General features: G+C 40.4%; 1 protein-coding gene and 1 long non-coding RNA gene across 6 annotated transcripts in view; one reads left to right on the forward strand and one right to left on the reverse strand.

Annotated features, from left to right (window-relative positions):
- The window catches only part of LOC105278172 (nucleolysin TIAR), a 439,676-nt gene that overhangs the window by 298,258 nt on the left and 117,220 nt on the right, over positions 1-24,198 (reverse strand). The gene's annotated exons all lie outside the window — the stretch shown is intronic.
- Positions 21,083-24,198, forward strand: part of LOC105278169 — a 31,010-nt gene continuing 27,894 nt past the window's right edge. For both annotated transcript variants that reach the window (XR_003406209.1, XR_893744.2), the window contains exon 1: positions 21,083-22,116. This is a non-coding gene — a long non-coding RNA (uncharacterized LOC105278169). The remainder of the gene's footprint in view (positions 22,117-24,198) is intronic.

Below are 24,198 nucleotides of genomic sequence, written 5' to 3' on the forward strand. Positions count from 1 at the left end.
GGGCGTGTAAGAGCTAGGAAGAAAATACGAGGGAGACGAGGCAAATTTGCGCTTCTTTTTAATGTCTCATATATATTTTTTTCCGTGACAAAGAGTTTGCATATTTTGCTCGTAACAATGCAAGAAAATGACCGTTTATCTTTCGAAATTTGCGCTTTTGTTACATTTTCGTATTTTAATCTACCGAGTTATTTGCAATTGCTTCCAATATTTATATTGACTATATCAAACGATTTAGTCAGCTTTGTTCATTTGCAATTTAATTAATGTTATTACACAGGATTTTTACAAACATTATGCGCAATATTAATAATCGCTTTTTAATTTATTTATGCACTAAACCACAATATGTTCAGTTAGCGCAATTTATTATTATTCTCAAAAGGATGCCACGAAGGGATGTTGCAGTAGATGCGAGAAAATTAATATTTTTCCAGATAATCGAGACGATAAATATTAATTTTATTGTAGCGCCGATACGTTATGCTTATGTCTTTAAATGAAAAATTCATCGATGTATTTTTTTAACTAACGCGCAACCTTCCGTTTTTATTCATTTCCGTCTTCGAATATTCCGCGCTTCTTTTTCTATACTCGTAGCTTTACTCTAAAGTTTCTTGGTGTGCGAGGGTTGTACGTCAGATCTCAGCCAAGCTAGATAGAAAGTCAATTTGCCGTGATTCGAAGTAAGTCACGCGCGCGGGACTCATCTGGCGACTTCCGGTTAAAACTTCCGGCCGGCGGGCAACCAGTTTGGCCAGTTTATTACCAGGCACGTTGCAGTAAATATGTACAGGGTGGTTCGCGTGATATTAGCGTGCGGTGCACCTTTTGTGCCATTTATAAGAGAGCATGGCAGTTTATATTAATATTCCACAAATTCCATACATTTTGTATAGCTAAAATGGTAAACAATACAATTTCTTGCTAATTAACAAACATATTTTGTTTTCAGAAAGTCTACTTTCGTAATTAAAATCAATATGTAATGTACTGTTGTTGACATTACGATATTTTAATCACGTGTATGAAAAGTTATTGATTGCATTTTAGTTTTAAACAATTTAATGTATACTAAGATTATGAGTGTATTTATAATTTAATTAAATTGTAATAAATTCTTTATAATATTGTAGAATACGTGTGTATACCTTTTACGTTTTTCGTATTATAAATTATGAAACATGTACCATAAACATTTAAAATTTGATTATTAACGTCCTTTAATTATACATGTCCTTTTTCATCAGAATCGTTAGATTTTAAAATAATTTTTTAATATCGATTCTCTCTCTCTCTCTTTCTTACACATAATCTGATTAAAAAAACTCTAAATTTACAGTTATATAATATTTTATTCGTATAATTTAGTTGAGAATTTTGCAGCAATCCGTGCACTTAAAACTCCACGTAAAATTTGTCAAACGCGATCCTGCGAGCTGGAGTGGCAGCTAAGAAGAAGGTATCGGGCTACGACTGAAAATAACAGGAGGCGTTATCCTCTTTGTAATCGGACATTTCTGCCACGGCTGCGAGAAGGCGGCCGAAAGGAGCGACGTGTCGTATTTCGAAATACGCGACTGGAATTTGGTGCAACTTTCCGACGATGTGGTAGTCGTTGGTGCGGGGTCGGAGGACGGGTGCCGTTCGTCTGCGACAATGACGACGACGACGACGACGATGACGACAACGACAACGACCACGGCAACGACACTCCTGCGTCTACGTACGTGCGCGTTCACACACACGCCGCGTTCACGCACACCCACGTACCGTGATTTTCATTTCGCGCGTTATACCACGTACGTGGAAGGCCCGACCCGCGGTTTCTGCGGCACCACGCGCCCCTCCTATATCATCGTTTAAAATAATATTGCGTCCAGAGGGGCATTCGGCGCTCTCATATCCGCCGCGACAAATCACCCTCGCGCGGCACCTAGCGCCTACCACCGCCGGTAGGACCGTGTGCGCTATATACTGGGAGAACAGGACGAAGTAATGGAAAGACACGGACGGGGGTGGCGTTGGGTCGAGTGCGGAGGAGCGAAAGAGGGAAAAACCGAGCGCCAGCCCGCGCGGGAGCCTTCGCCGGACCGTTATTTACACTCACCCGCGCTTATTGCTTGATTTGATTAATAATTCGCGGCGCGCGGCGAGGAAAAAAAGGGAAGCAGGAGGAATCTGCGGAAGAGAAACGGACGAATATCTTGGCTTCAAGCGGGGGATAAATTGCGGGTCGGTGGCTATTGGGTGGCGAGATCGTCGTGACGGACATGTCGCGTAAGTTCGATAATCCCCGCGTTACTGCGGATGTCGGTTGTCGGTAGATACGGTCAGCAATAAGCGAGACTACGAGCGCACGCGTTAGTAAAGCCGGCCTTCAGCTTGATTTATGGTCGGATCCAAAGTGATTACAACTGAAACTGTAAGAGTATGACTGTATCCTGTGCGACCTAACAGAAGAGATATAAATAACTTGGGATAAGTTATTTTTCCGCGTAGGATGCCGTACTATTTAACATCCGGCATACTTTGACACTGCTACAGGAGGAATCTTGTCTTGGATATCATTTATTAAACGGTCGCTTCCGTCTTCCGTCGATGCAAGAAAAAGTTGCAGCGATTGCGACATCGTGAGTGAAAGAAATCGTGATACTCTAAATGGCAAGTCATGTCTAGATAGCGGCAGAATTACGCTTATAAATCAAATTATGAATCGGCCTATCAGCCAAGCAGATCGAGCATTATAAATCAACCGTTAACGCAGCCACGTCGTTTGAGATATACGCGTGTACGTGATCCCATGGAAATTTTCATTCGGTCCTGCCCGCTCTCCCGCTCTTGTTTGCGTAACATTAAACGAAACCGCAATATACGGCAAGTGCCGAACATCATTGTCAGTGTGAAACAAGACTTGAACGGCAGTTGCAGTCAACGTAACTGATAAGTACTGCACGTGGGTCGATCGTTAAAGCAACTATAACCAACACGCAACAATATAATGTTAATGAAGCAATTTCGGTATCAACACATTTCCCGTAATGATCGCGTTACGCCAGACCACTCGTTGCGGATAGAACGTAAGTAGAAACAAATGGCCCGGTACCGTCGTCCGTAAACGCGAAACTTTTGTCCCCCTGCTACGGTTACGGGGGCGCAGTTGCCAACTACTTACCTCCGTGGCTTCCTGACCGCTGACTTCTTTTTACTGCGTTTAATCTAAATCTAACTGAGGTCTTATGTACAACGACGAGGGAATCGCTTTGACCCTCTTGCACGGCTACGTTCCGCCGCTTTGGAATAATGAGCCTCCGACCAAATGACGAAGCTACATCAAATGAGGCTCTACCGTCGTAGACCCTTAGAGAATTCTGCGAGAGTTGTCTTCGTGAATGGGACGGGGGTTAACGCCAGGCGCGATAAGTATTACGGTCGGGTCCTTTCCAATTTTCGATCCGGCCGGCTTTCGTTTTACTCGGGAAGAATCGTCCGGAAGAAGGAGAAACGCGATCAAGCAAGATACAAATAAAAGGTGGTCGTTTATTAACGTTTAGTACGATACGTTTCACGTACGGTCCCACACGCACACACACACACACACACACACACACACACACGTTGACAAGAAACGATCTTGCAGGGATATCGACGAAACGTCCATCGGAATAGATCAGGAGAAGTCGATTGCTCCCACACGGTACGCTTCCGCGATATTCAAAGCGTTGGCTAATTGCTCGAGCAAATTATCGGCGGGATTAATGTAATTGTTCGTTGCGCCTGATTAATACGTAAAATTGGAATTATATCGCTCTTCCGCGCGATCGTTCTCCCCCGCTCTCTTTTTCCATTCGTGTATATCTGTCTCGTCACTACCCTCGCTTATTTTCGCGTCTCCACCACTCGTTATCTAGAGTTCGCGTCTCTTTCCGCCTGATTCCCTCTTTCCCTTCTTCTCCCGTTACATCCCTTCTATCGCGTACGCGCGCATGCACATTGCTGTTTGCCAATTCCGGTCCCACCGCGTACGCGTACGCGCATTCGTACGTCGTCAATGTCGTCGTCATGTGCGAAATGAGTGTATTGTAATATCGGCAATGTCAAGCATAGGTATATATGTATATCATATATTAGTCGTGCACGTGGACGTCTGGACGTGTTAATTAATTAAATATTTCCAATAATCATTACGAGCTGACTGCAGACCGAGCTGTGGGCTTGCGCTTTTGTTTGTCACCACTAAATTGTCCTCCCGCGTTGTTAACGTGGCATTAACATTAACGGATATATTGTTAAAACTAGCATGCATTTCGATTAACCAGACGAGCGCGTTTGTAATCATTAGCGATCGTGTTCTTCCCATGTATCCACGTTTTCATTTCTTGTGTTAGCTGCTGCATGAAAACTGGCATTCTTTATAGATAAATAAAACCAGAACTATTTAAAAACACAAGAGACGAAATGAAAGAGCAAGAAGAGAATATTTATAAAATGATATTTATTAGACACTGTAATGTCTTAAAAGATTTAAGAATAAAGTATTATAAAGGAAACGTTAATGACTGCTGTGACTATTAACGCAAGCAATTCTAAATAAATTTATTGGCGATTTAAACGGGATCAACCGTGGTGACTGTAATGGATTTTATTTACGCGCAATTACATCCTAAGTAATTGTTGTCCACTCAAGCCGGTCTCTCCATAACTTTCGCTTAGAAGCACTAAGGGGCGTGTTTTTGCGACGCTTGTGTAATAGAAGAAAAAAAATATCGATTTTCTCTTAACTTTTATATCATGCAAGATTAATTAAAAAGTAATAAGCGCAAACGACGTAGACTGATAAAAAAAAACGTGAAAAAATCTTGACATTTCTCGTAATATTTAGCTAACACAATCGCGTTAAAATAATTTATATAGTCTTGTCTGCGAGCTTTTCCGGGATATAAAAATTTTATTTAAGGAAAGCAAAGAATACTCGTATTTCGTAAAGGCAGGAGAAGCTGGCGTAAGGATTTTCCAGTTTTATTGCACGATAGAAGAAGGCGATGGGCGTTGACGGATAGAGAGATCAAGTCAAATTGATGTGCTGCGCTCAGATATGGGGACAGGCATCTGAAAAACGAGCGCGTGTTTCGTTCCGTATTACTTCAATTTTTCTTGCTCATAAACGCCCGGCCATTATGCGTGTACGGATGCGTTCCTGTTTTTACTTATAAACGCACCGGTAAAGCTAAAATATGAAAAATTCCCTTACAAATTACAATAACTGAAAAATATCGAAAGCAGGATAGCATGTACGCGTTTAAGTATGATGGACATTTATAATTCGAAAAATCGAACATATAATTATATCATAAAATTAGAAAAAAACAATACGAATACGTTTACTTCCTTTTATTTCAAATTAAATTAAAATTTATTTCAAACTAAAATACTAACGTAATGAACATTATATATATATAATTTCTGACAGTTTCTCAACGAAATTAAAAATTGCGTGCAAACCGGTACAGGAAAGGGTTCACCACAGCTAGTATAAAAGGTATATTTCAAACGGTTTCTTTCCTGGTTTGTCGTCGGATTTATCGTGATCGAGTATCGACATCTCGGAGACATCGACATACCAACTGTCACGTGCACAAGTCACCTGGTACCCCGACAATGCTAATAGATGCAACCTCCTTGCAGTCACGTCATTCGAAAATTAATTACAGCTAGTCGCGGGGGTTGTAAAGAACAAGGCCTGAATAATTAACTTGACCGTTGTATCGCGCTCGGAGCTAATTATAGGCCCTTCCTTTTCTATTCACCTGATTAGCATATTCGTTAATTATCGGACTTACGTACCGGCAGGTAACATACTTATGCAAGCCGCCCGTCGTCTGTGAGCTTGCGTGCGCTAATATTCGCGCGAACGTGCGTGTCGCGGATCGCGCCCACGTCCGCGTATATACGCATACGTAAGGGGTTGTAACCCCTTGTTGCCAGGAGGGTCACAAATGCGACGCGTAAGACGCCTCGTTCACGTACTTTTTCAAACGCGCTGTCAAAGTGCGACTCTGTACCTTGTACTGTATACGGAAGAGAGCCGGGGCAAGTCGATACGGCTTGCCGATAAAGGCGTCATTAAGTTTTTAATGGCTTTACGTTATAGCGAGCGTTTTTTAGTGTACCTATCGGACATGTTTCTTTTTGCAGGCGATCATGCATGGTTTGAAACTTGCGTAAGCGATTTTATAGAAAATCATCAAAGAAAAAGGGCTAGCGCAGCTTTTTTTACTCTGTCCTTAATTTAGAATAAATTTTTCCTTGGATTTTTTTATTTTCACTTTCTAATACTGTCGCATTGATATTATGTGATTTTGCAATTGTAATATCGATTAATTAGTAGTATGCTTAGCTTGTCTGAACATATTTCAAAACTGCTTTGGCTAATTTGCGGTAACTTTGTGTCACAATGTATTATCAAGAATTAATTATAGCAGATTATATCATAATCACATAGACAAATTGTTAAACAATGTAGGTGCGACTGATAGAGCTTAGAGCGTGTTCTATTTATCAATGATTTAATATAATTAGCTTTCTAACACGTGCGCAGTTCGTGTTAAGGCTGATCGCCTTTTCGTTCAAAACAAAAGAAAATATACCTTCGCAGAAAGAGTAATACAACTCGCAGTAATATAAATTAAAATAACAAATAGAGAAAATAAAAATTCTTATCTTTACGGAGACTGGCAGGTATCGCCTCGGCCGGCAGGTCGGAATCGACTCGCAGATACGCTCGCATACAGGTATCTCGCACGAGGGTGTGCACACTACACGGTCGAAAAGGGAAAGAAGATCCCCTCGTGTTCAGGTTTGCCGATCTGCCGGTCTCCGCAATTTTGCCAACAAGACAAAATTACTAACTTTTGACCACACAACATTTAACACAAATAATATAATTTAATTGTCTAGAAGACGAGCAATAGATATAACTCAGCGCAATATTGGGCAAGTCGTCGTTCTTCGTCAATTTGTCATTTTGTTAACAACGCCAGCAATGAATGCAACGTTACTCATGTCCACTGTCGCATCATTCTTAGTGCTGATGCAGCCTCTCTCTGTCTCTCTCTCTCTCACGCTTATTTATCATTTGTTATGTCACCATGATGTCAGCGGCCCTGGTGACGATTGAATCCAGTGCGGCAATAAGGCTAACGGTGGCTCGTATATGAAGACGTAAGCTTGGCAGCGGTATAAGACCAGGTTTACGCGTACTCGAACGTTTATCGCGCCACGGCGGGCGCAGAGCGCACGCAAACCCGACGTTACACCCTTCCCTCTTGTACTCGCATGGCGGAAATGCTACTGAGCCGTAATCCTCCTTGATCGTGTTTACGAGCGTGAACTTTCGAAAGTCCCAATCGCGCCGTTGGTTTCGGTGTTGCAGGCTGCGTCGAAGCGTATTAGAAAATCGCATTACGAATGCGAGCATCGTGGCTGGCTGTGACACGTCTCAGGTGTTGATTCGATCAATCCTGTAACGCGAAATTCAGGACTCCGTGCTAATCGAATGATTATAATTATTGGGTTGTTCGGAAAGTTATTTCGTTTTTTCAAGGAAAAATGAAAGGCGGTTTTTTCATATTTAGAAAAAATTTTATTCAGTGATGTATTGGCCATTTTGTTCCACTACCTTTCGCCATCTTTCTGGCAACTTTAAGATTCCACGCTCATAGAAGTCCTTCTCCTTATTGACAAAAAATTGAACCAAGTGATTTTTGACGCCTTCATTTGAATCGAAGTTTACATTGTTCAAAGAATTTTGTAGAGACCGGAACAAATGGTAATCGGATGGTGCCAGATCAGGAGAGTATGGTGGGCGTGGTAGCACATCCCATCCAAGCTGTAAAAGCTTCTGGCGAGTGACCAAACTTGTGTGTGGTCTGGCATTGTCGTGATGGAATACGACACCTTTCCTATTCGCCAATTCTGGTCGCTTCTGCTTGATGGCAGCATCCAATTCATCCAGCTGACGACAATACACTTTCGAATCAATCGTCTGGTTGCTTGGTAGTAGCTCGAAAAATACGATTCCCTTCCAATCCCACCATACAGAAAGCATGATCTTCTTTTGATGAATATCTGCCTTGGATGTCGATTGAGCAGGTTCATCTTGCCTGGACCATGATCGTTTTTGCTTAACATTGTTGTAAACAATCCATTTTTCATCTCCAGTTATGATTCGCTTCAAAAATGGTTCATTTTCTTCACGTTTCAACAATGAATCGCAGATGGTAATGCGTCGAATCAAGTCAATTTCCTTTAAATTATGTGGAACCCAAATATCGAGCTTTGAAACGAATCCAAGGCGTTTCAAATAATCGTAAACGGTCGAATTCGATAAATTTAACTTTTCAGCAATTTCGCGTGTTGTTATGCGACGGTTTGCATCCACCAGAGCCTTTATTTTCTCGTCATTAGCTTTAATTGGCCGACCTGAACGTGGTGCATCTTTCAAATCGAAATTTCCAGTACGAAATTTCGAAAACCAATTCTGATACTGACGTTCACTCAATACATCTTCTCCATACACGGTACACAATTTTTTTCTCGCTTGCACTGCATTTTTACCCTTTCAGTAGTAAAAAAGCAAAATATTACGAAAATGCTCACTTTGATTTTCCATGTTTGATGTGATGCCAAAAAACAATTACTTGACAGATCGCAACACAATAAGATACTAAATGACGTCTGAAATGTCAGTTGTCAAAATATAAAACAAATTTGCCGCTTAGAGTAAGGTTAAGTATCGAGGAACGCGACTAACGACATCGCTTTGTGAAAAACGAAATTACTTTCCGAACAACCCAATATAACCGCTGCTATCTACCGTGTTTCAGACTGCGCTAACTGTACGCTGAAAAAAATCTGGTTGCATTAATTAAAAATCTGGTAGGTTCAACCAGACTGTCTGTTGGAAAATGCACGAATCAGAATTCCTTTAGGAATTATAGTATAGTCAAACGTTCTAGTTATAAAATATCCAGTCCTATCGTGATAACTAAAAATTCTGCTTGGCTTAACGAAAATGCATTCTATAGGGTGTCCCATGGGAAGTTGCTGAAAGTAAACGATTGGTTCTCCCCTCCATGACTTCAGAAAGGGTCTTACGGTTAACGGTCGTTCATCTGAGTGTCCGCAGTTTTATTCTGGTTGTGGTAGATGCAAGTCCGTGCGCGTCAAAATGAGTAATCTGACGACGGAAGAAAAGATTTATCTTGTCGAGTGCTTCTTTTCCAGACGAAAAGTTTACAGCAATGCTTACAGAGGGTTTCGTACTAAATACGGAACATATAAAGTTAAGAGCGAAAACACGCTGAAAAGGTTAGAATTTATTATTTCTTTAAACGTATGCGTTACGTCACTCCATTTTTTGGCAATAAATCTGCATTAAAATAATGTTTTGTGTTATTTTTATCAGAATTATCGATAATTTTATGCAGTATGGAACTATCCAAGACCGTAGACATGATCTGCCAGGTCCTTCTGTGTCTGTAGCTGCAGAAGAAAACCTTGAAGATATTAAGAAGTATTTTGAAGAGAATCCAAATTCTTCCATTCGGAAAGCTGCCCAAGCTCTTGAAATATCCAAAACAACGTTACACAGGATTTTAAAACATTTCCTGAAAATGCATCCCTATAAAATAACATCGCATCAATTGCTAACCAAACGCGCTATGACGAAACGTGTGGAATTCTGCGAGACGATAAATGGAATGTTTGAAGATGGAGAACTTAATGCAAAATTGATAATTTACACGGACGAGGCACATTTCTGGCTAAATGGTTATGTTAATAAACAAAATTATAGATTTTGGGGGTCGGAAAATCCCAACGTTTCCCTGGCTAAACCTTTACATCCACAAAAAATAACAGCATGGGCTGCGATCTCGGTAAAAGGAATTTATCTGCAATTCTTCGAATCAACAGTCACTGGTGAAAGTTACAAGCAACTTCTCGAAACACAATTCTTCCCTCATGCAAAAAAAGAGGCCTGGTCAGAGGATTTCATTTCATGCAGGATGGAGCGACACCACATCGAACCCAGGAGGTCTTCGAAACAATCCATAAAGTTTATGGCAATCGAGTCATCGGTCTGGGATACCCCAAATTTTCCCAGGGGGGGCTAGAATGGCCACCGTACTCGCCGGATTTAAATCCATGTGACTTCTTTCTTTGGGGATACATTAAGGACCATTGTTATGCCGGAAATCCAGAAACAGTGTCAGATTTAGTAGTAGCTATTAAAAAGGTCGTCAGCAACATTAAAGACGACATGTTAGAAAAAGTTTTCACAAGTTTTCGTAAAAGAATTGATTTTTGTACAAATTCAGATGGTGCACACTTTGAAAATATTTATCATTAGCTTACTTGATTATTAGCATATTTTTCATTAATAAAATAAACTGATATACAAACATTTTGCTAAATTTTATTTATACCCATTAAAAACTGCAGACTTTCCTCTTTCCAACGCAATTTTTGTTTTTTCAATAACTGCATACGTTTAAAAATGACAGCTGATTCGTTTCAGCAACTTCCCATGGGACACCCTGTATCGTACACGTTTTGTTGGTACAATTAAACCATTTTTCCTCAGTGCAGTTACTGTTGTTAACAAACTTGACGTGCACATTCAAACAAGCGTCCGATCGTTTGCGATTACGAGAGACGAGTTTTGAGCGTTATTCGCGACCGATAGAATCGTAGCAGGTGTTATGATTGATCGCCAGAGAGAAGGAGAGTGTGCATTTTCTGCGGTACATAAGCAGATGCAAAGCGTGACTTAAATGAGGATTAAGATCGCGTTGCGCTACGTGCGTTCGCAAGTTTGCGATGCAAAATACTTTTTGCTTATTTAACGTATTCTATTTGAAGTCGCGTCGCACGTAAGACGGTAAATAGGTGAAAATGCGCTGCAACACGGCAAGTTTGGAGACAGCAGTTACTGCAGTCGTTCTCCGATAAATGAGCAATAATGACAGCGAGTTGGGGTAATGGTTCCGTTTAGCACCCCACCTTTCCTTCCTCCAAGTATCGTTTCTTCGGGATTAACGGCTGCTAGCTGACTCACATGTAGCTGCGACGTCGCACGAAACCGGAATATAGAGCTCAGCCACGAACGGGAGTTTTTGTTCCATTCCGTTTAGTCTTAACGATTCACTTCCTCTGACTCTACAGTAATCATAATAATAGCGCACAAGAATTTGCTGCCTAATACTGCTGCAAAATATTAATATGTAATTTGTTCAGTTAGTGCTCAATATCATATTTTTTTATTCATTCGTTTAATAAGTAATTAAATATACACGTGCTGATATGTTTTTATTCAAATTTATCTATGCAATTATTTGCTTTACAAAAAATCAAATTTATATTATAAATATGAATCGATGCGATTGGTTGCCAAGCAAGGAACCGATACGAATGTAAATCAAGCGCGATGAAGAAAAGTGCACTTGAAGAGGAGAACATACATGAATATACATAGATAGCAGATGGATGGATAGAGAATCGTATCACGTTGAGCCTATTGCCAATAATTTCACTGAGCTTTCGCCGATAAATGAGCAATAATGGTAGCGGGTTGGGATAATGGTTCCGTTTAACGCCCTCCGTGCGTTCGTCCAACATCGCTGCTTCGACTATAATGGGAGCCAGCTAGTAAGTGTATCGGTGGCACGGATGTATCACACGAAAGCGGTAGCATTACGCGCCGTACATACGAGATAAATCGTGTAAACTGAAAGCTGCTCCCTAACTGCTTCTCTATACGTGTAGCATTAAATAATAGATACATTATATTTCCGCGTGCGAAGTCTGCTAACAGCTAGCTATTTAAATACGTGTGCGCGTTATTGCGCGTGTACGTTTCACAAATAGCAGCGTATCGCAAATAAATCATGAAAATAACAACGGCAATAATAATGAAACGGTATTAAATCGCGTAATAAATGTTGCATATGACCATTAAGTAAAAACATGAAATAATTTATCGCATAAATGCTTCATAGAAAAGAATGCGCGAATTTCCTACAGAACTTGCATATCTTTTATTATTATATATCACTTATTTATATCACATCTCGCAACATCCTAACAATTTGTTGACTTTATTGTAATAATAGCAGGAATTTTAATCTAACACTAGCCCCCGCATGTTGTTTGCTATATTTGAATAAACGCTTTCTATTATATTTCGCCTGAAATATAACGAGATTACGTAGCATTCGGTCTATTAACACGCGTTTTCCGAACAAATATGAAAATGTCCTTCGCAGCCTGAAGTCTCACCACAAATGCAATCTCCTCCATTTGCACCCTTACTTCTATTCTTGCATCTACGTGCTCCGGTTTAACGCCACGCTATAAAGTTTTTGTCACTGTCTGCAAAATGGCAGTGAGAAACGAGCGAACCTGTCGTGCCACGGCTAAAATGGTAGATTAAACGTTCCGCTGTCAGCTATTCAGATCGATTCGTTGCACTTTTGCTTCGCCTTTTACCAAGATTAGATTTATCGAGAAATAATAACTAATTATAGATCCTGGCAAGCGTTATAATGCGACATATAACGTCATTATTATTTCACATTTCCGTACTTCGTACTTCTCCCGATGCCTCGAAGACCAGTTATTTTTATTTTACTGAAGTCTTTACATTTTCTGTTTACTCTTTACCTTGTTTTACATCACGTCTTGCATTCCATACGAAATAAATTATTATAGAGGAAAGTCCCCGATTATGAGATACCATATCGATTTTGCCGAATGTAAGGAAATCTATAGGCAGAATTTAAAAATGTAATACGTTCTCTTGAAGAGAATTTAATAAGCTTTAGGTTGGTGAAATGAAAAATCTAATTTAAATATTATTTTTTCTGAAAATTAAAAAAATTTTAAAAAAGAGCTTTACGCAAGATCGAGAAAGTGTGCTCCTAATATAAGATACCTTGAGAAATCGGTGTTAAAAGTGCAAAATACATCAGTATTGCAAGTAAAAAACTTTATTAGATATTTTTATAAAAATACTGCTGCCACAGCCTTCGCCAAATCTTCACGATTCCACTGTCGACGCTTCCTCGTTTCTCTAACCTCCATAGTCAGATTCTATAAAAATTAAATACACAAAAATTCATAATATAAATTCGTATTAACTTTTCTTTAACCTTAAGTAGTATTTTCTTTCTTTTTATTACACTACATACTCTTCATATTCGAGCAATAATTATCTCATATTAAGAGTACCCTGAATATCTCATTATACGAGCCACGCGCCTAGCGGTTCCGCGATCATGAAATCTAACCTCTACAATTAAGCAATTCAACAAATCGCGTATTTTCCTGTTACCACGATTCTACTCTATCATTGCATACTGAATTTATTGCCAACCATTTCTTTATTATGTAATAAACAAGGTTTAAAGACTTACCTTAAGTTCCTTTGACATGTTCACAACTTCACAAACCTTTTCTTGCAAAAGCTAAACGCAATAACGAACAATGAATTTTTCACTAAATATATTTTACACCAAGAGTAATAAGTTTATGGTGGAATTAACAGATAGTGCTCACTAGTTTAGCAGAAACCCCATTATCTCATATTAGGAGCATATCTCATAATAAGGGATTCTCCTCTATTGTTCGTCTGCAGAGGTAACAACTATTTGATGGGAACTTCATGAGAAAACGTAGCGTAAGATTGACGTTATTAAAAACACCAGAAAAACGACAGATGCGTGACACGTGGATTTTTATTTTCCATGCACCGTTATATGCCAAATTGGGGTATTTTCGCAATTTTTACCGCGCTGCGCGTATGACACGATAAACTGCAGAATTTATGTGACGCCGGTCAGACCACTTGGTATCCGTATCTTTTTATAACGCCGAAACATTTCCGCATTAAAATATCAAGGAAAAAGTGCGTCCGCTCCACACGCGCTTAATATTATTACCGGCACTAAGCCGCCGTTTGAACGCTCCCCTTCTAATAGAGCATCTAGGTGCAGTGTTTTAGCACCGCGCTATAAACTTTTTGCTGCTGTCTGCAAAACGGCAATGAGAAACCGGCAGAGCTGTCGCACTACGCTAGAATGGTAGATTAAACGCCTAGCCTAGCCGTGATCGATTAGGTTCTCTTTTGCTTCTTGCATCAGCTCACTGTTCCATGAGTCAATTAAAATCTCAAGGATAATAGGAAAAAAAGTTGTGCATGCGCCGCGTACACGAAAGTGCCGCGGTAATCGCGAGTGCCGTGTCAGATATATAGCCGCCTGATAAAGGTCAAAATAAGATTGATGTTATAATTATTATTGACAGAAATTGGATTTCCTTGTTGCGTTCGCGTTCAAACAATAACGTGCATAGCTGAAACAGGAATATGTCGGACAATTACGCGATTAACATTTAAGTGATTTCCATATACATGCCATGTTACATGAAGATATATTGATTTAATCTGATGTGTATGCGGACTTGATAAACGCTACAGATTCTATACACGAAAAACGCAAAAGTTTCTCATGGAAGACGCATTTTTTCGGACCGACGACAGCCAGCAACTTTAGCAAAGCATCGATGAGTCGCTGCGCCGTTAATAATTATCGCGAACGTGTCGAGAAGTATCGGCAAAACTGTAATTGGGCAAAAAGAAGGCAAGCGAGACAAACGGCGAGAAAATCGAAATGTACGTTCCAACTAGGAAGAAGTATGTATATAAAAACATATATAAGGTGTTCCGTAAGAGGAAACTGCAAGTTTTCATATCTTTTCATAACATATATTTGTTCGAAAAAAAAACTATCATTCGTTCAGCATTCGTAGAAATATCAGACAGAGCAAAATAATCATCTTGAAAAGTTTTTTAAAATATTCCGTGTAATACGCGTCAGAATATTGTCAATTCTGCCTATTAAAAAATAAACGTACATAAATTAACAATTTAAAAAATTCAATTTCGCCAGCGTATATTACCTTATGTAAAAGGAAACATTCCCGTGTCTATTTATCGATTCTTCAGCGTTGTTTGATTTTGAATTTTGCTTTGAGCAACGTACATTTCTGCAAAGCAGAGAGCGCGTTACCGGGGAAAAAATTTCTTTGGAATTTGCAGAACATTGCCCCTGTGGTTCGCGGGCCACCCCGTACATTGTGCGATACGTACCGGAAGCATCCTTTTGAGAGTGCAGTTACGCTTTGTCGACTAGTCGAGCCTTTCCTGCTGTTCCCCCGGATCGCACGATCGTGTAACCTTTCAACTGCATACTGTCGCGCGCTGACATTTCTGTCCTTCTCTTATTTTCCGTCTCTTCCATTTAAAGTTCGCACCGTGATATCCCGAATCCGCGTACGTGATTAGATTACGTCGCAAAATCGATAGCTCACCCCGGCGTTATAACCATCGTCAGGTTAAAAACAATTCATACGTAAAATCTGCCGAGAAATCCGACGCCGGCTATCACATTTCGAGCCGCATCGATGCGTCCTTCTACTCTTTAGCGTAGCCGATTCCATTTTCACAGCGGATCTGTTTTTACCTCCGCGAAAATGCGATACGGAAAACATTCGTCAGATATCTCCAATTTGAGCATTGTTATCCGATTTTAATTATGATCAGGAAATAGCACCGCGTCATTCCGGAAAGGGCGCAAAAAAACTCACGAGCAAACGAGAGGATGATATCGGTAGACTTTTAATTACCGTCTGAAATTTAAACAGCCTCTGAAGATATCTTAATGTATGATAATAGGTAACAACATTGTACCTAAGTTTACCTTAAGCAGCAGTTTTCTTCCCCCTCTCATTCAATCTTTTTAATTATTTTCTCTTTCCTTTCATTTATAATAACTGCGTACGGAGATATTTATTAAACCATTATGCGCCTTCATAATACCGGATATTACTGAATATTATCAGAACAGCGCATATAAAAATAACGTTTTATTCCGGAAACGAAAAAGAGGAGTGAAAAGAGGATCAAGCTCTCGCAGTGTTATTTTTCAATAGAGGATTAAATAAATAATACCTTCGCCGCGCGAATAATGCTTATTGCATAATAAGATGGGAGAGAAATTGGCGATTGCATTATGCTCGATCAAACAGTGCTCTTTGATAAAGATACATGCGATGTATCAATTTTCAGTGCAATTACCTTTCATACGTCGTACGTATTCATTAGGTGGGTAAGTGTAGTACGTCATTCTACGTGGCGCACAATAGACGGTACAAGAGAAAGAGGTAAGTCGCGCTCAACAATGAACTCGCGGTAGGATTCCCAGATCTGAATTTGGAATTCCCAGCGTTCCGAAGTATCCCGCCTTCGTTCTAGCGTGAAATAAGTCTGGGACCTCGGAGTCCTCGCCAAAGCTGACTATTTGCACTTAGCAACTAGTGGTATGGCACCTGGGTGCTCTCAACTAAAATACTACTTTCCGTCGACCGCCTTTTCCACGCTAGTGTAATACATGTATTTGAGGGTTGATTTTTTTCCACGCGGGAGTAAACGTTTGGTGGTTTACTATATCAACAGCTAATGGTTTACTACATCCGTGTGTAACCGCTGCGTGTATTTGCCATTCGCCATATTTGTGCTTAGTATATACACAAAGTGCGTACAAATTCTAAATAAAATTCTGTGTTTACCACATTTAACATGATAATATTGTTACAGAACGTATATTATGGGAAATAAGTTTCCCTCATTCCATTTCTAGACGTTACGTCTTTTATTCCTCGCATTTGCCAGTCGAGTATAAATTCCGTTCTTTCATTAACGTAAAAGGTTTACTCTTCTTGAAGGTACAATTTTATGAAATTTCACAAATCAAAATTTTTGTTGCTTTGCCGGATGTGTTTAGCAGACAATTTTCGGAGTATTACATTTTTCAATTTTTTTACAGGCTAATACGATTGCATTAGTATAGACACTTTTCTTCATAATCTAAAAATCGATTTACGATCTATAAACGTACAAAAAAATTTCGAAAAAATTTAGCAATATGTGAAGAAGTAAATTGAAATGCAATATTGCAGTCTACACTCACAAATGTCGATAAAAAATTTTCTTTGACTTAAGTCTCTCTCTATCTGTCTCCAGATACACTATCCCAGTAAATTATACGCGAACGGCGTTCCATGTTCTTTATAGTTTCACGTGTCGGGGCTACATCACGCTATAGCAAAAACACGCGTCAGCGTCGAAACGCGTATCCACTTTGCTGAAGCTCCGACCCGAGCATTTCATTCAATTTTCAAGAACGGGCACACACATACCTCTCCTTTGTAGCATTTTGTCGCCAGTTGCGCCGGCGTTTTTGCATACGACTGAAACAAAGAGACCGCGCGATGAATCTTGAGCGATGACGCGCCAGGAGGAGGACGCAAATTCGTGGCGGGACGCGGACAGAATCGCAAATAGCGCGGACGTTTCTGTTTACAAGATGAGCGTCGCTGGTTGTAAATCATAGAGTGCGATGGGCGCGTGCGAAGGGAGAGCCGGGATAGAACCGGGCGCGCAAGAAGAGGAATGTTCGCAAGGTGGGCGAGAGGGCAAAGGGTAGCGCGAGCAAGTCTGTTGGGAAATAAGGAGGCAAAGTTAAGCCGCTACCCCTTCTGCATCTCGCCGCGCCGTGTCCTCGGCAAATAGCTACGTAACCCTACCGTAGGGCCCTGTCCCGGCCCTATCCCGCCGTTACATCCGTAGCGCCTAACGTGACGAAGCCACCCTCTGGAGCGACATAAACCACCATCGTTTATCCATTTCCCTTATAGGACGAGACTTGTTACGGTTTCGCCGAACGTTTCTCTGAAGACAAGATCTCGTGTTCCATTGATCAAACGACAGTCACGGGCGCGAATGATAAATTGCTGTAACGACCCGCCATATGACTCGAGAGCGATGAAAAAGCGACCGAAAATGAATGCCGCTGGAATAGTCGTCTCCCGGAAATATATGGTGCGGTCTTATCGTCATCGCTCAGCGGAATGTAGTTCGGCTTGATTTAATTAGTGCGCCGTTGACTTGTGGAGAGTAAAGATCCAGCTTGTTTGTGTAAGCTGATGAATCTTTTTGCGGTATGTTCCATGTTGCTGCAAAAATTGCGTATAGACTGCATATAAATTGCATGTAAATTGTAATAGAAACAGATTTAATTGAATCGTTTATTTAATTAGACATTCTCGTTAAGTAATAAAAATAGAAATAAAAGACGGATGATTATGTATCCAAGTTATGACTTTAGATGAATCAAAGAATGATAAGAAGAATGATAAATTGTTGAAAGATAATTAATTATTAAAAGATAACTTTAATACTTTTTAGTGTTACTTTGTTTTATCATTTTCACGTAAATCTCGTTACGTTTACTTGTTGTGTGCGCTTACATGTGTTCTAAAATTATTTGACTCACATGTCGCCAAGAAAAAACAGTTATTTTTTCTCCTCTTGACCATTAGCATACGTGACCTCCTTTTCTTAGCGACAATTTTCGAGAATTTTGCCCTTTATAAAATATGGCTCACATGGTTAATATAAATACAGATAAAGTAGCTAAAGTAGAATATTATAAATTATGACTCGTTTTATTCTCTCTGTACTCTACTTACTTTTCTTAGTTAACACACACAACAACATTTACAATACTTCTGTAAAGTTTTATTGTCAACCTTCAATCAATCATTCTCATTTAATTTAAATCTCATTCTCTCAATTCTGTTTTTGAATGAATATTTAAATTGATCCCTTGAAAAAGAAAGCGAGCGTCTCCTCCACTTTGAATTTTTTTTCCGTGATACCTCATTGACGACCGCTACCGAATTCGGCACGTAGGGCGACTTGCACTCCCGAAATCGCATCTCTCAAGTATGTACGGCACATCGAGATGTTTGGCAATTTTCGACGCCTTGGCAAGTGAATATTTGCATGTTAATACGATTACGGGACTCGTGTCGAGTAAAGAGAGAATGTGGTGGTAGAAGCTTGCAACCATTGATGAGGGACGGAAGACACGCCCGCAGTTCGACGAACGGAGATGTAAGATGAATCGAGAGAATAAGTGATATTATGGCAGGAAGATGAAATGAGAGAGAGAGAGAGAGAGAGAGAGAGAGAGAGAAGTAAATAGAGAGAAGGGGGAAGAGCGGGAATACCCAGGGAAAGCGAGATGGAGGGAAAACGCTGTCGAGGGGTTCGAGGGAAATGAATCACATCATTATGAATAATAATATGCCCTGCCTGCGGTGTGTTTCTCTCTGTCTGGTTATTAATAGTAATGACTTAGCGGGAGATTTTGCGAGAGAATGGTGGGGATTGTGTGTCGCGTGAAGCACGCACTACTACCCCCTGCGTGACTCCCTGCAGACCAGACCCAACACCCACCGCTTCCCTAAGTATACATGCATACGCGGTACGCGTATCCATGTCGACGCGTTCCTCACCTTCTTCGTTGCTCTATCTATCTGCACCGCCATATGTACGTACGCACATACGTAATGTACCCGTTGCAACCGATGGGGAAAAAGACATACAGAATATTTCGCGTTTCTACATACACTGTAGCGACCGTTGCCGGGACGGTTCTGTCCATCGATTCTGATTGCTTTAGAGCTGCATGTCGAATGCATTGTGAAGTCCATGGTGCAGCGTAAACACACATAACTCCGCGGTTCGTTTCTGTCAACGAAGCGCGTGCATTCGCAGCCCTTTGTGAGGAACAGCGTATACCGGCATTGAGATGTTTGGCTTTTACTCCGGCTTTGTTTTGTACGATGACGCTGTTGGGTATTTTTAACGCAGTTCGTGAGTGTTCCAAAAGCTTAGAACCAATCAATTATTTCGTTAGCAATAAGTCAACTAAATGAAAATAATCGCGTTAAAAAATTTCTTTATTTTGTTTGTTGCGTACAATTAATTTTTAATTTTACGTGGCGTAAGTACGGATGCATGTGTGTGTGTGTGTATGTGTGCGCGTGCGTGTGTGTAGAGTAATGTTTATTGAAACTGAAAATGTTATAAAAGAGCATCGCTGTCATTTTTACTTTGAAAATTTTGTAATGCTTTTATTGTAATTTTCAAATTCTCCAATTTCTTTGTGTGGAATCTCAAGTGTGCAAACAACGCGATACAACATCGACACCAGGTGGTTGGAGTGCAATAGTTTTAGGGTGTCCTATTATCAAAAGGTTGTAATCCGAACTATGTGATCCAAGATAGATTCGGATCTGATTACGGTGATGTTAAATTTGTTCTCCTAAAATTCATCCCTTATCTGTTATTTGTATAATAGTATGGTAATGCAAACGTCCATATGAACTGTTATTAACAATTCCTCATAATTTTACAATTTTTTCCATCGGAATATCTAGTAACAGCGTTACTTTAAATTCACAGTTAACTATTTGCATTATACTGTGTCTAATCTCGCAACATTAGAATTATAACTGGCACAAGGAACGTCCTTCCAACAAAGACTTATGTCTGTTCGCTCGGGTGGGAATACAAAAGTTTCCAGCCTCGCGTTCCCGTGACGAACGGCACTAGATCTTCTAGACCTATGCATTAAATCCAGTCCTGAGAGTAATGATAGCGTGTGCGGCGTAAAAATTCCGCAAGTGACTGCAAACGGCAGACAATCCCACTGACAAAGCGGCGGGTATAGGGTAGGGAGGGCAGGGTGAGAATCAGTCGCAGACAGAAGTCGCGCGAACGGATGAATGCGGGAACCGGGCACGCTCGCCGCATTACTTTGTACAAATAACGTACGCCGCTGTAATTTGCGAAATTCCCGTTATTTTACATTTTAAACTAGAAAATAAAACGGCCAGGCCGGCGGCTGTGCTTATCCGCTCGGCGGGATCTCGATGCTATCGCCCCCAGTCACGCTTACCCTGCTGCAAGCAAGCCGAGCACGAGTGCTCTGAAAATTACTGTAGTCCCGTACGTGGCGTGAGTATTATTTTTTTCAACCCTCCGCGCGCCCCCGACCCCGCCGCCTGAATATCCCGCGCTTTTCTTTCCCCCACCTCCCCCCCCCCGTTTTCCTCCTACGTTCGATCCTACATGTTTCTCAGGAAGCGAAGATTGCACGTAGATATGAAACTTGCGCGGCATGCGGGCGCGCGCAAACTTTTCCAGGCTATCACCCCGCTGAGAATTCCAGCTTTACCAACGAGGGGGTGTATCCTGCCACGGAGTTTTCTCCGAAAAAGGAAATGCTGGCGTCATCCGGCGGGCAGAGCTCGAACTACAAATGTAGCATCAGCGTTGGAGGGGTAGTAGGGGTTTCATCCCCTTCATGCCCCTCGTAGAAAGGGATGACGGTCGGGGTGGGAGCACGCGGTACAAGCCCATGTTACACTCATCGGAATTGTTTTTCTCTCCGTTGCATTTTTATTTTGTGAAATATAAAACCATCTATTATAAGCTTGTGAGAGAGACTCTCGACGACGTTACAAATCATTTAGCAGATTCTTAGACTTCATTGTCATTAGTATAAAAATGCAATACATTAATTTTTTATGAGTGTATAAAAGTATATCTAAAAATGATAAAAGATAAGAGCAGACTAGTACAACATAAATAAGCGCATATAAAAATATTTTACAATAAATGTCGTAAAAAAATATTATCATTTTTATTAAGACAACTTATATTTCATTAGAAATGTTCTGATAATGCCGAGAATTTTCTCACGGAAAGGATACAGGAGAAGAGTAACTACCCATTAGCTAAAAGCCATAAGATGCATAAAAATGTTCAACATTATGCATTACGCGATATGGTTTTAAGTCTAAAAAAATTTGCCTCGTGAAGAATGGACTGTCGGCTGTACACCCCACCACGGAAGAGTGAGTGCACAAGTGGGGGTGAATCGATACAGCCGCGATACAACAGCTGAAGCTTCGAAACTCGAAATAGGAATGCGCACGCACCCCCTTCCAACGTGACTCTATTGAGCCTCGGAACAGTGTAACGCGAGGAAATCATTCGTAGCGGACAGGTGACTCCTCCAGCTCTATCTACGTACGCGTACGGCAGATGTATATATTTTTAAGCGTCGTTCACCATCAGCCAACGTAAGTTCACCACCTAGATCCCTCTCGCGATAGCCATCGTATCGTCCTATACGATCATATTTATATTTGTTTGTCGATATTATCAACATAGCACTTTGCGTTTACCAAGTTTCGACGAAATACACGTTTATATCATTTTGGCGCAACCTCCTAAAAGATTGGCATTCTGAATTAGGGGTTCAAATGTTCATTATTATAATTGTTCGCTTAGTATAGTTATTACTTATATATTCAGATTGTTATAATTGTTATAAATTAAAACTGTTTCTCGATCTGCGCAATTATTTTATTTAGTTTACAAGTAATTACATTTCAGTAAATAAAAGAATATACTAAAATAAATAGTAATATTAATTATAAACATTTTCTATAAATAAAGTAATGTACAACAGATTGCAGATTTTGTCATCTAAATTCTGCGTTTGAAATCTTCAGAATAAATAAATATAATTTCTTCCTCCTTCCCTTGAAAAAAGATTACTACTTTAATTTATAAAAGTAATTTGTAATCCATTCGAATAATCCACCAGAACACTTATAATCGAGCATACTTTAAAATAAGAAAATGATTAAGGTTCATGCGAAATAATATATTGTGATGTGGCTGGCGACCGTTTTATCTTCACAATATTTCGTCATTTGTTCGATCACCATCCATCAAATTGTGACATTGATAGATTCTAAGTTTGATAGAAAGGACGCGACACCATCGTAAATTTTGGTATATTGGGGGTTTTACCGAAGATAAAAAGTGGTATTCCTCAAACTATATCCTTCATATAATATATTGTGTATCTTCCTTTAAATTTTTACAAAATATGCCACTTTAAGATATTAAATTCATGTATATAATATATATAATAAATAAAAAAGAATGTTACATTAGATAAAAGCATAATAAGCGTCATCTAGAGTAAACTAAATAAAGACTTCTATTTAGTTAACTCTAGATTTATTTAGGAGACTTTAATTGCACCGTGCGATCCTAGATTGCAATAATTACGACAATCAATGAACCGGCGAGAACTATGAGCGCCTAGGCGTGAAGTAATAACCGAACTCTCGCGTACGTAATCGGCGTTTAAAGCTTCAGCTCAGGTTAACGATGCAAGTTCGAGACGCTGTCAATGGCGATCGAGATTTAAGGACCCGAGGCCCCCTCACGGGCATGTGACGAGCAAGGGATTATTCAGTGTTGGACAGGACGAGTGTATCGCGTCGCGGATCGATCGATCGTTTGGTCGGTAGGTCGATTGAGCTTCGACGATGTAGATTCGTGACAGTGCCGAGGGGGTTGACGCCGTACCTACGGGGACAACGATGCACGTCGTATAACGCGCCGGCTATGTAGAAGGGGTGAGAGACAGATTAATGTGACCCCGTCACCGTTCGAACAAAGCTTCGCACAATGGCCGCGCACCGGGGACACTGGACCAGCGGACCGCGCGGAACGGGGGGGTCGATGATGGTGCGTAGGGGAGGGTGATGGCAGAGAGAGAGAGAGAGAGAAGGAAGGGTTTGACTGCACTGGATATATTACCCGCCACTCGTGGCTATCACCAATGAGATTCAATGCGCGATCACGTACTTCCACCACGATACCCGGAAAAGTGTTGTCTCCCTTCTTCCATCCCCCTGAATATCGCCGCATTTCTTTCTTTGCCTGTGCGCCTCTCCTCGGCAAACTAGGAGAGACGCTTGTCGCGGTATCTCGGGATTTTCAAGTTTTATCTTCGTCTCTTCATTCATTCATCAAGTCTCGTGCCGAGCGACGATACTGTTACCTGCCAAAAATGCGGAGCCGCATGAGCAGGCTGACACGCGAGCGAAACTGTGACCGGATGACGCACCACCCTTGAGCCTGACAGTGCGCGATTAATTAAAATTGTAATAAAAATGTCGTATGTGATACGACAAAACAATGATAAAACGTTTGCTATTTTTATACTATTTAGTTTATTAGAAAATACGGTAAACGTAAGAAAAGAAATAGTATTCAAGTAATTGTACAACAGTTTAGTTAAAGGATTAAAGTTTGGATAAAGAATCTTATTTTAGCCGAAATTTTTATTATTATTATTT

This window comes from Ooceraea biroi, chromosome 2 (assembly GCF_003672135.1).
Source record: "Ooceraea biroi isolate clonal line C1 chromosome 2, Obir_v5.4, whole genome shotgun sequence".
Lineage (NCBI taxonomy): Eukaryota > Metazoa > Arthropoda > Insecta > Hymenoptera > Formicidae > Ooceraea > Ooceraea biroi.